Here is a 12,730-nt window from a genome sequence, read left to right as displayed (position 1 = left end):
ACTAGGTTAAACACACTCTGATGACCTGGCCCATGACGGCTCACCAAAATTCCCTAAGTGGCCCTCCGGCCCAAATAATTGCCCACCCCTGCCTTAAAGAGAGGCTTATTCATCAAGCAGAAGTGGGAATGCCAGTACAGAAAAGATTCCAGACAGACACTGGCATTATTTAATCCTGATCGCAGCAAATCTTCGTAGTTACAGTTAAAATGTGGGGAGCTGCCAGAGTCCTGAGTTAGTGCTCCCACCCTCCCTTTCACTTGTGAAGGTGACCAGTAGCTAGGTGTTATCAATGGTGGAAAGATTTCTTCCCACTTTTTCCTACTGTCTTTAAGTAAAGTAGGCCTTAAGATAAGATGTCAGATATGATTATATTGCAGTTAAGCAGGGTGATGTGCCTGGCTTTAAAATTTAAAAAAAAGTTTTCTTCTGAAACGACTAGTTACTCATTTTAAGAAGCATTGTGAAGAAGGCTATCATCAATTTGGAAAGAGGCTTTGTTGGATGAAACAGCATTTCCACAGCAAAATATTGGGTGAGTTGTTGGCGCACGGGAGCTAATGATTTCATTTTGCCTTTGTCTTCAGTAAAGTCAGGATTTCACCATGATTTCACTTGATTCTCCAATCCAAAGTATAGGTTTTACAGATGTTTCATAGTTTCATAGTTGGTAGGGTCAAAAGGGACCTGAGCAGATCATCAAGTCTGACCCCCTGCCATGGCAGGAAAGAGTACTGGGGTCAAACCACCCTGGCAAGGTGTTCATCCAGCCTCCTCTTAAAGACCCCCAGGGTAGGAGCCAGCACCACTTCTCTTGGAAGTTGGTTCCAGATCCTAGCCGCCCTGACAGTGAAGTACTGCCTCTTGATATCTAGCCTGAATCTACCCTCTGCCAGCTTGTGACCATTATTTCTTGTCACTCCTGGTAGTGCTTGGGGGAACAGGGACTCCTCCAATGCCTGCTGGTCCCCTCTGACTAGTTTGGAAATGGCCACTAGATCCCCCCTCAGCCTTCTCTTGTGGAGGCTGAACAGGTTCAGGTCCCTAGCCTCTCCTCGTAGGGCCTGCCCTGTTGATCCCTGATCATGCGGGTGGCCCTCCTCTGAACCCTCTCCATGTTGTCCACATCCCTCCTGAAGTACGGTGCCCAGAACTGGACACAATACTCCAACTGCAGCCTGACCAGTGTTGAATAGAGGGGGAGGATCACCTCCTTGGACCTGTTTGAGATGCGTCCCTACACTGTTGGCCCATGTTCATTTTGGCATCAATAACGACTCCAAGATCCTTTTCTGCCTCTGCACTGACAAGAAGAGAGTTCCCCAGCCTGTAGGTATGTGAGAATTCCTTCATTATAGTTCTCTTCCTAAAGTGGCTAAAGGCTCCTAATAGATTTGATTACTTCAGTTTTGCTTATTAAACAACTCTTTCACTGTATTGCTTCATAACAGAAGCAAAATAAATGAATGTAGAGAAATCATAACTCACTAAAGATACAACTGTACTCACATCATCTGAAGGGAGCTGCCAGGCTCTGGAATGGGGTCCCAAGTGAGGTGGTGCTCTCTCCTACCTTGGGAGTCTTCAAGAGGAGGCTGGACAGATATTTGACTGGGGTGTTATTTGGCTGGGGTGATATGACTGCAGCACCCGTTCCTGCCTGGGGCAGGGGGTCAGACCTGATGATCTGTATAGGTCCCTTCCAACCCTAAGCACTATGAAACTATGAAGTGGTTATGCCACAATACAAAAGGAATTCATAGGTAGTTACTTAAGCCATTTTTAAGCATGTTTGTGCTAGTAGCATAGCTCAATGTAGAATTTGTGCAGGATCCAGTCCTGAATATTTAAACTGTAGAACAAATGTTATTCTCTACAAGATTGGTACTAGTAGTAATTTTTTTGGATCTGCTGTTGTCTGTGTACCACTAGCCCTATTTAAAGAAATTGCTTTATTGTGTCATGAAGGGGCTGAATTCTTTGTTACAATGAACTGTATCAGTTCTGGGTACCATGCCTGGTGGCAAATGGCAAGTTTCTTTCAAGTGAGCATTCTGACATGTAAAATACTTAGGGGTGTTAATTCTGGGTAATGTTAGCCCTATTGTTACCTGTCATCTCTGTGTTCTTGGGGAACCCTGGTACAGTATGCAGCCTGTCTGACTCTCAAAGGACTCAGCCCCACTCCACACCTGAACAAGAACTGATTAGAGCAAGGACTTACAAAAGACAATGAAGATGTAGTGGGAGATGCACCTAAGCCCCTCCAGACAAGGGTGATAGGAGTGAAGCAACTCCCCTGATCTCATTTACATCGGAGATGGAACTGGATGACAACTCATTTACATGGGAGATGGGACAGGAAAGCATCTTCATTAGCATTCAGGATGGAGAACAGATTCCAAGGCAAGGACCGCACTGAATTCTGGGACCAGAGAAGCAGGGAAACACTGCATGATGGGGGATCCCTGCTCCAAATGCTAATCAACCCACATCTGCACACACCCAGCTCAGCATTTATCAGACCAATTCCAGCAATGACTCCTTTATTGGTACCCAAAACATTGAATTTGCCTGTCTGTATTGTGAGTTTCCTCAGAGTAATGCCACCCATAGCCAGCAGTGGTCAGTTCCTAATATCCAGCATATGAGCCATTGTTTACCCATAAACAAACCTAGTGCTCTCCCTTGAGCCATTGTTAGTTCTCTACAAAACCCCCTACCCAAGCTCAAGTTTCTGTCCTGGTGCTTGGAGCCAAAGCTGCACCAGTTCCACTCCTTTTCTGCCTGGAATACCTTCAATAAGCATGCTGGGGGCTCTGCCTGTCTGCAAGCTCCAAAAACACCTGGGAACCTTGAATGGTTCAAGCTTCGCTGAGTGGTGAGATCCCAACTCTCTCTTTCTCTCCTGACTCCAGGAACCTGACTCTTGTTCTCTTACTCCAGGCACAGCTTTCTAAACTGGACTTTTGCTGATCACTCTCTCTTTCTCTCTCTGACTCCAGGCACAGCTTTCCAAATCTGACTTTTGCTGATCAAACTTGAGCTAGACTTTCCCAAATACCTAACTGAAACGATGTAACTGTTTTATTTGTGTATCTTGTATGACTGTTACTACTGGTATCATCATAAATTCATATACCTGGCAATAAGTAACGTTTATGGTCAAGCTGGTGGCTATATTTTCTCTCTGAACCTCACTTACTCTTCCTTCCCCTTGACCTTCCTGTCATATTGAATGTAATATTTGAATGTTTGTAATAGTTGCCCATTAGCCAGTTTAGGAAGAAGACAAGATTCATCTTCTTATCTTCGACCTGGAAGGGTGTGGGCACTGGGGTCCCGCAGGGCTCGGTCCTTGGACCAATACTCTTTAATGTCTTCATCAGCCACTTGGACGAGGGTGTGAAATGTACTCTGTCCAAGTTTGCAGATGACACAAAGCTATGGGGAGAAGTGGACACGCCGGAGGGCAGGGAACAGCTGCAAGCAGATCTGGACAGGTTAGACAAGTGGGCAGAAAACAACAGAATGCAGTTCAACAAGGAGAAATGCAAAGTGCTGCACCTAGGGAGGAAAAATGTCCAGCACACCTACAGCCTAGGGAATGACCTGCTGGGTGGCACACAGGTGAAAAGGGATCTTGGAGTCCTAGTGGACTCCAAGATGAACATGAGTTGGCAATGTGACGAAGCCATCAGAAAAGCCAATGGCACTTTATCGTGCATCAGCAGATGCATGACGAATAGGTCCAAGGAGGTGATACTTCCCCTCTATCGGGCGCTGGTCAGACCGCAGTTGGAGTACTGCATGCAATTCTGGGCACCACAATTCAAGAGGGATGCGGATAACCTGGAGAGGGTCCAGAGAAGGGCCACTCATATGGTTAAGGGCCTGCAGACCAAGCCCTATGAGGAGAGACTAGAGAAACTGGACCTTTTCAGCCTCCTCAAGAGAAGGTTGAGAGGCGACCTTGTGGCTGCCTATAAGTTCATCACAGGGGCACAGAAGGGAATTGGTGAGTATTTATTCACCAAGGCGCCCCCAGGGGTTACAAGAAATAATGGCCACAAGCTAGCAGAGAGCAGATTTAGATTGGACATTAGGAAGAACTTCTTCACAGTTAGAGTGGCCAGGGTCTGGAACCGGCTCCCAAGGGAGGTGGTGCTCTCCCCTACCCTGGGGGTCTTCAAGAGGAGGTTAGATAAGCATCTAGATGGGGTCATCTAGACCCAGCACTCTTTCCTGCATATGCAGGGGGTCGGACTCGATGATCTATTGAGGTCCCTTCCGACCCTAACATCTATGAATCTATCTAGGCCATTGTTTTGGTCTACGTGCGGAAGGTCCTGACTTTGCTCAAAGTTTTAACTCTTGAATTTTATCTTTAGAGGCCTTTAACAAAGTTAACATAAAAATGACCCTTAAGCAAACATCCCACATTCCGAGAAATCAAACCCTAGGAGCCTTTTAAAAGATTGGAAATAAAAGTCAATTCAGTGATATGGAAATTCCCCAAAGTAATTAAAATGGTCAAGAAAAGAAACTGAACCCAGCAGAAATCTGTTGAGTAAGGTCTGAGCCCAAATTTGGGAGTAGTGACAGGTTTGGGTAGGAGGGGCCCAAGACGGCAACTCACTCAATAAAAACTGTAACCTACTGTTCCAATTTGGAGGTAACCTCAATTGCAGAACACCGAAGGAAGAGTCGCAAGTGTAGGCTGGATCAGACTGATCACCTGAACCACCCTCTCCGTGAAGACAAATCTCTTAGTTCACGCTGAAGCTGCGGAGCACCCGAAAGGGACTGAAGGAAGGGGACTTAATCCTATCAGTATTGAGGCCAGCCCATTGAACTGTACTACTGAGGCCAACCCATTAAATTGTACTACTGAGGAATGAAACCATATTTAGGTGTTTGGCTTCTCAGAATTCTAGGATTGTAAGTATATTATGAAAAATAATAGTATTGATTCAAATTTAACTTTTAGTTGTAATTGTAATTGTTTTAAAGAAGTGCATTTGGAGCATTGTTTCTGATACATGTAGTTATTGTGTTCTTAATGTTTGTGGTATTTCTTAAAGCTAAGCGGTGTTATATGCGTAGCAAAGAATTTTAAAATAAAATTGTGCCGTATGAATTAAGTGTGCAATCATTGTGAAATTGTGCAATCAACTAACTACTCCCCCAGCCAGTGCATCAAACGAATCAGTAAGTTGTGTGGGATTTTCTCTGTTCCATAACCCACTAGACACACTTCCCATTTGCTCTGCCGCAACGCTTCTTTTACCTAAGCCAAAGATTCCTGCAATGCCCAAAACTACAGTGGCGTCTGCTTATTAAGGGAGTTACTACTAGGACCATTGTGACAAGAGATTGGGATGTGCTGAGTTTTGAGGCTCATGAGGGTATCAGCTGAAAGTGCTGATCAGACCCAGCCTTCTCAGACACTTAGACATGCATACACATACGCTAACAAACTGCATTTATTATTGTCCTGCTGAAATAAGGGATGAACTGAGTTTAAGGCACATGAGGCTGTCAGCCTGTCAATGCTCAATAACCCGGCCCGGCTCAGACGTGCCCTGTTAATCTGTGTGTATATGCGTAAATGTGTTTGACTGATTTAGTGGCTGGAGGAACCCAGCCCCATTGAAATTGAGTCCAGCAAGATAGCTCCATTGGGGGTGAGGACTTGCAGAAGGGAGAGATACAGCTCCATACAGAAACACAAGTAACACAAGCAGCACATCGATAGAATTACAGAGACCTCAGAAATGTACCCCTAATAAATGAGTGCACCCCACAGTGACAGGCAAATCTGGAAACACTATGTATAACCTCCGTTGTAAAACTTCCCCTTTGCCAAATGCAAGCAGAATTACAGAAGAGAAATACCTCCCCAGTGACCTTCCTCAGCAGGACCAGTGAAATCAAAATGATACTATCATGCTGCCGAATTTTTTTTTCCAGCCTGTATTACCTATTCCCTTTCTCTGGGGCAGAATGGCTGCAAATCAACGTAGTTAAATATTTAGTGTTCCTGAAGTATGGAGGCATTCAGGTTTCAGAGGCAATCTTTTACAATACTTGAATACCCCAGGCAGTATGGTCAGTGATAAGTTCAATCAAAGAATCAGCCATGTTCTCATTGAAATCAAGAGCAAAATCCCATAAATTTAGTAAATCTGCATCAGGCTTGAAGTTTCTAGCCTAACTGTAGGAAACAAAGAAATTTACTATGGTTCAGAAGATCTCATATTTCTATTTGCCTCAGAAATCTATGTTGATTGGTACCTTGAAGCTGCCCACAATTAGCTGATAAATACTCTGTATAATAGGGGTGGGCAATTATATGGACTGGAGGGCCACTTACGGAGTTTTTTGTGAGCTGTCACAGGCCGGGTCAGCATTCTGCCAGTGCTGTGCTGGGTCAGCATCCCTGCTCCCCCTGCCCACAACAGCTCACCAAAACTCCCTAAGTGGCTCTGCCCTGCACTCGGCTGGGCAGGAAGTGGGATGGGTGGGTGGGTGGAGCCAGGGTGGGGTCAGGATCACTGGGTGGTGACAGCATGGGGCCCGGGCCTGGGGCAGAGCCGCAATCTGACCCTGCAACAGGCACCAATTCCTGGGCCCTGATCCTGTGCTGTCACCACCCAGAGATCCTGGGGTCTCCATGAAGACTGGCTGGGACCTGCATGGGCAAGGTGTGCATCCAGGCTGATGGAATGGAGCTGCTGGTGGGCAGGGAGTGGTGTTTGGGACTGGGATGGGCAGGTAGGGTCTGGGGTCAGGTCCAGGTCAGGGATGTGTGAGCAGTGGATTGTGGCTCTGCCCAGGGCCATGGCCCTGTGCTATCACCACTCCGTGATCCCAATTCTAGTCCCAACTGTGCCCTCCTATCCTGCTCCTGGATGCTACTCCCTACCTGCCCCCATCTGCCTGGCCCAGTGCGCCCTGCCTGCTTGAGTTCTGGGCTAGTCCCCATGGAGACCCCACCCTCCCACTCCACCTGGTACCTCAGTGGTGGGTGCAGGGCAGACAGGTTGGGCTGCCTGGGCAGCAGAGTGGAGTCTGGCAGTGGAGATTGGCAGTGGCAGCCAGAAGGAGTCAGCACCACACTGGATGCTGGGAAGTCAGTCCAGCTGCTGCACCATCCCAGCCCTGCTGTGCATGCCTTGGGGCCTGGGTAGCATAATCAAAGATTTTTAGCTTGCCAGAATTTTTCTTTTGTGTGCTAGTTGCCTGATTTTTAAAGATACTGAAGTGCATAAAGAAGCAGGTAGGCACCTGCTCAGATATCAAATGTGCTTAGATTTCTAAATTGCACTAGGTGCCTACATGCATCTCTACATGCTTGTGACAGAGAAAAGGAACAGCTAGGAAAGGAGTGAGCTGTCAAATGACCTCAGTGGCCTTTAAGAGTAAGGGGTGTGTACCTCTTCCTGGAAGAGAGGAAAAATGGTGTGAAAGGAAAGGCCTTTATATCTTGGAGCATTTCTGCTCGTAAGAGTGTTTGGATTGATCTATAAGCTGTATCCAAGATGGTTAGCTATTTCAGTGTGGCACATTATAGTAAATGCTCTTTTTATTAATTCTTTTTTCTATTGTTCTTTCAGGTGGTTAATAATGGTCTCCAACAACTTTTTGCCAATGAGATTTTGTTGGTAACTATAAATAGAGAGTCTTGGGCTAAATGATCTGAACTCTGGGGAAAATGACTTGCAGAAAGCTGAAGGTAGGTAACCTTACTTTGAGGACATATGAAGCCACATTTTTAGGTGGGCTGTAATTTTGCTTACGTGAATTCTCTTTGCAACTATGGAAGTACACTTTCTGCATTTCTGTGTATAAATTGAATATTTGGACACCCATATACTAGGGCTGTGTGAAACAGCACCATTTCGTTTTGACTTCCATTTCACCATTTTGATGGGACAGTGTTTTGTTTTGAGTTTCATTTTGTTTTGAAGTACTGTTCCATTTTGTTTCATCGAAACTGTTTCAACTTTTCTCCCATAGGCTATAATGGGGAATCATGAAACTGCCTATAACTTTGTCATTTCTTGCCTGATTCAAATTAAAACAGCAGAGAGAGTAGCCCTTGCTGAGGCCACAAAGCCTGTCAAGTTTCAAGGAGATAGCTGAAGGGGTTTCTGGGAAATGGCACCTCAAAATCTTGAAAGCAAAACTTGTGTCACTTGTAAAGGTGAAGGCACAGGCGGGTGAAAACTACAGGCATGGTAGCCTCTTCTGAGGCCACGAAGCTTGCTAAGTTCCAAGGAGATAGGTGAGGGGTTTCTGGGAAACTGCATCTCAAGCTGCTGACAAGCAAAACTCATGCTGTCTGACTTTGTGTATGTGTTAAGGCATGCCCTCACTGGCGCTGGGGCCTCTACATGACATGGTAGTGTGCCCCAATGAGGCTACCTCCTCCTCTACAGCCTCAGCCCAGTCCACTACTTTAAATAACAACAGGTAAGCAGGACAGTAGCACTAGTAGCATCTCAGGCAACCAAACTTTCACAGAGCCTTTCTTTCCTTTCCTGCAGGAGCTTCTTCTCCAGCAGTTGCCAGAGAACTCTCCCTGCCAGCCCTAGCCCTGGGGTTTTGATGTGCCCAGGGCCCTTCATCCTTTGGGTCAGAGACCTGACTCATAGACTCGTCTGTGAAAACTGGTTGTAAATTCAAACAGGCACTGAACCTCACTAACCTCATCACCAGAAGCCAACTTCCTACAGCCCAAAATGCACTGAATGGATCCAGGCCATGCCATGACAAGACATGCAAAACCTGTCAACAGTATCTCTAGTATGACGATATCTTCACAATACAATACATATCTCCATGAGGGCACGTCGCAGAGCATTGAGGTGCCCTGCTCCTAAAGAGGGGAAAACTGCTAGGGAAAGAGCCCTAGCAGTGAATAAGGAGCCCAGCTGTTGGTTGCCAGGGCAACTGGAGGGAGCAAGAGATCACACTGCCAGCGGTCAGCTGATTGAAAGGGGCAGGGCCTGGCCTTTATAAACTCTAGGAGCTGAGGCCAGAGGCAGTTCACTGCTTGCAGCCAAGGGGGAAGGAGCTCTCTGCTATGGAAGAGAGGGAAAGCCTAACTGAAGGGGCAGTGTCTGACACGGCTGAGGGATGGAGTATTCCCTGGTAGGCTGGACTGTTGTTATGGCCGGGTGGCTTCCATTTATGTTATAGCCAAGTGGCTTACGTTTGTGTTGTTGTTTGTAATCGGTGGTTTGGGTGAGGCTACTAGGGGTTGGAAGAGGCCTCCTAGGGGACCCACAGCAGAGTGGGGACCCCAGCGCCAGTGAGGGTGCAGCATTGTGGTGAAGCCCCAGAGAAGGGGGAAGCATTGTGGAGAAGCCCCAGTGCGGACGCGGTGAGCCCTGGAGAGGGGTGGCATTACTGAGGAACCCTGGAGAGGGGGCACTACTGAGAAGCCCCAGTGCAGGCGTGGTGAGCCCAGAGAGAGGGCAGCCTTTATCGAGACAGCCCCAGAGAGAGGGCAGCATTACTGAGAAGGCCCCAGAGAGGGAGCACTACTGAGAAGCCCCAGTGCGGGTGTGGTGAGCCCAGAGAGAGGGCAGCCTTTATCCAGATGGCCCCAGAGAGAGGGCAGCATTACTGAGAAGGCCCCAGAGAGGGGGCATTACTGAGAAGCCCCAGTGCGGGTGCAGTGAGCCCCGGAGAGGGGGGCATTGCTAAGAAGCCCCAGTGTGGGCGTGGTGAGCCCAGAGAGGGGGCAACATTACTGAGGAGCCCCAGAGAGGGGGCAGCCTTACCGAGAAGCCCCAGTGCGGGCACAGTGAGGCCCTGAGAGAGGGCGGCATTACTGAGAAGGCCCTGAGAGAGGGCATGGAGAGAGACAGGGCTGCGGAGAGGCCGAGTGCCAGAGAGGGCGTGGAGACAGAGAGAGAGACAAAACAACGTCCGTTGCACCTCCGAGGCTTGGGGTGAGGTACAGGGGTGGTAGGAGCCACACATAGCCCATAAGGCTGGGATGTACGGAACACCCGAGACAGGAGAACCGTGGCCAAGAAGACAGAAGGCAGCCTCCCTCTCGAAATATATAAAATCAAAGTCATGGCAGGCGAGAATTGGAGGGTGCGAGTCGGCAGCTTGGCATGGTAAAGGAGGCGGCAGGGGAGAGCACGGCGACCCTGACCGCCCTCCTGTTACAGGGCACCAAGTGCCCTGATGGAAAATACGTAGGCGATACCAACAACTGCGCACCAGAATGAGCGCACACCAAAAATCTATCAAAGACAAGAACAGAACACTACCTGCCTCCAGTCTTTCAGGCCTGATCCTTAATGGGAATTTACAGACCACTTTTCATAGACGAACCTAGGAACTGCACTACATCAACCTCCTAGTTACAGAAACTCATGGACTCAATATAGAAAGTGGAATTCTGACACACTACAACCTGCCAGACCTCTGACTCCCCAGGTAACCCTCCACTTTTACCTGCACTGCTACATCCCCCTCTCCCCTCCCCCCCAGCCTGTCCCTCACCCCCTGACACCTCTATTTCCATTTTCACTAATGGCTTTCTTGCCTGCATTGTGTGCCAGCCTCTGGCTTCTTCACTATTCCTTCCTTGTACTTGTAGAAACCAGATTAGGCAAGCTAAGGCAGAAACCAAACTAAAACTGGCTACAAGAATCGAGGACACGAAGTTCTTCTTTAGCTACATAGGGAGTAAAAGGAAAACTAATGGGAGCGTGTGGCTGCTGTTCAATGCCTCAGGGTACCTGATCACTACCACTCAGGAAAAAACAGAACTCCTAAGTGACTACTTGCCTCGGTCTTTCACAAGACCAAGGGGAACAACACGCCAGGTAGGGCACAGAACGAACAGGGTGGGATTGACACCATTCCCACCATTGACACAGACTAGGTATACGATCAATTAAAGAAATTAGATGTATGTAAATCAGCAGGACGGGATGAACTCCACCCAACAGTGCTGCAAGAGTTGGCTGAAATAATTGCAGAGCCCCTGGCAAAGTTCTTTAAAAAATCATGGGCCTCTGGAGAAATCCCAGAGGACTGGAAGAGGCCCAATGTTGTGCCCATCTTCAAGAAGGGGAAGCATGAGGACCCGGGAAGCTACAGGCCAATTAGCTTAACTTCTATTTGAGGGAAAATACTAGAAACATTTATCAAAGAGGCTATATGTGACAAACGTGCAGAAGGCATGATACTGAATGATAGCCAGCATGGCTTTGTCGTGGGCAGGTCTTGTCTGACCAACCTCACTTCTTTCTGTGATCAGGTTACTCATCACCTGGATGAGAGAAAAGTGGTTGACATCATATACCTCGAGTTCCAGAAAGCCTTTGACCTGGTATTCCATGAGTTACTGATCAGAAAATGGGAAGATATCGGGCTCAACTGCCAGACTGTCAAGTGGGTGCAAAACTGTTTGCGGTGTAGGATGCAGAGTCCAAATGAATGGATCAGTGTTGTCCTGGTGAGGTGTGGGCAGTGATGTACTCCAGGGGTTGGTACTTGGCCCAGTGCTGTCAATACCTTCATCAACAACCTGGATGAGGGGGTGAAAAGCCCATTGGCCAAGTTTGTGGATGACACCAAGATATGGGGCTGCGCGGACACAAGTGCAGATAGGCTGCAGATACAAGCAGACCTACATAGGCTGGCATGTTGGGCAGAACAGAACCAGATGAGGTTCAATGTAGAGAAATGCAAAGTGCTACATCTGGGAGCAAGGAACCACCAGCACACCTACAGGCTGGGCAATGCTAACCTGACCAGCACTACAAATGAAAGGAATCTGGGGGTAACAGTAGGCCCCAGCATGAATATGAGCCAGCAATGTGATGCAGTAGCTGCTAGGGCCAATAAAACTCTGGCATGCATCAATCAATGCATCTCCAGTAAAACCAGAGAAGTGATTCCCCTGCTTTACTCAACATTGATGTGACCGCAGCTGGAGTATTGCATCCAGTTCTGGGCACTGCACTTCAACAAGGACGTGCTAAAGCTTGAGAGGGTCCAGAGAAGGGCCACCTGTATGAGCAGAGACTTGCATGGCAAGCCATACAAGGAGAGGCTGAGGGATCTCAGACTCTTCACCCTAAAGAAAAGAAGGCTGAGAGGGGACCTGATTGTGGCTTACTGCTATATCAGAGGCATACATCGGGGGCTCGGTGAACAACTGTTCACCAGGGTGCCCTGGGGGAAAACTAGAAACAACAGCCACAAACTCCTAGAAGATAGTTTCAGGCTGAACATTAGGAAAAACTTCTTCACAACTAGGGTGTCCAGACTATGGAAAAACTCCCCCCAGAGGTGGTACAATCATCTGCCCTGGAGGTCTTCAAGAGAAGACTGGATGGTCACCTGGCTGGGGTCACCTGACCTCAGATGTCTTTTCTGTTCATGCAGAGGGCTTGACCAGATGATCCTTTGGGGTCCCTTCCAGCCCTATGATTCAAAGATTCCATCCAGGAAGAGCACACACACGCCAGCTGCAGGTGCTTCCTTAGCCTGTTGAAGGGTTTTTCAGCCCAAAAGCTGGCATCCCAGGCAACTAAGCTGAGTTTACCTACAGCTTGACAACTCCACTGCAACCAGCAAGCCTCAGGACTGTGTGTGTGTGTATGGTGGCTGGAGGTTATGATGCCTCCTGCCCACCTTTCACCAGGCAGATTCTCAATCCTGGCATTTCCTGAGGCTACTGTGCCGCTGG

At 47.9% G+C, this 12,730-nt stretch overlaps 1 protein-coding gene across 1 annotated transcript in view; it reads right to left on the bottom strand.

Moving 5' to 3' along the window:
* MYPN (myopalladin) overlaps positions 1 to 12,730 on the bottom strand; it is a 96,494-nt gene that overhangs the window by 46,241 nt on the left and 37,523 nt on the right. The gene's annotated exons all lie outside the window — the stretch shown is intronic.

The sequence above is a fragment of the Alligator mississippiensis genome, chromosome 6 (assembly GCF_030867095.1).
Source record: "Alligator mississippiensis isolate rAllMis1 chromosome 6, rAllMis1, whole genome shotgun sequence".
NCBI classification, from domain to species: domain Eukaryota; kingdom Metazoa; phylum Chordata; order Crocodylia; family Alligatoridae; genus Alligator; species Alligator mississippiensis.
This window is presented reverse-complemented; position numbering and strand designations above follow the sequence as displayed.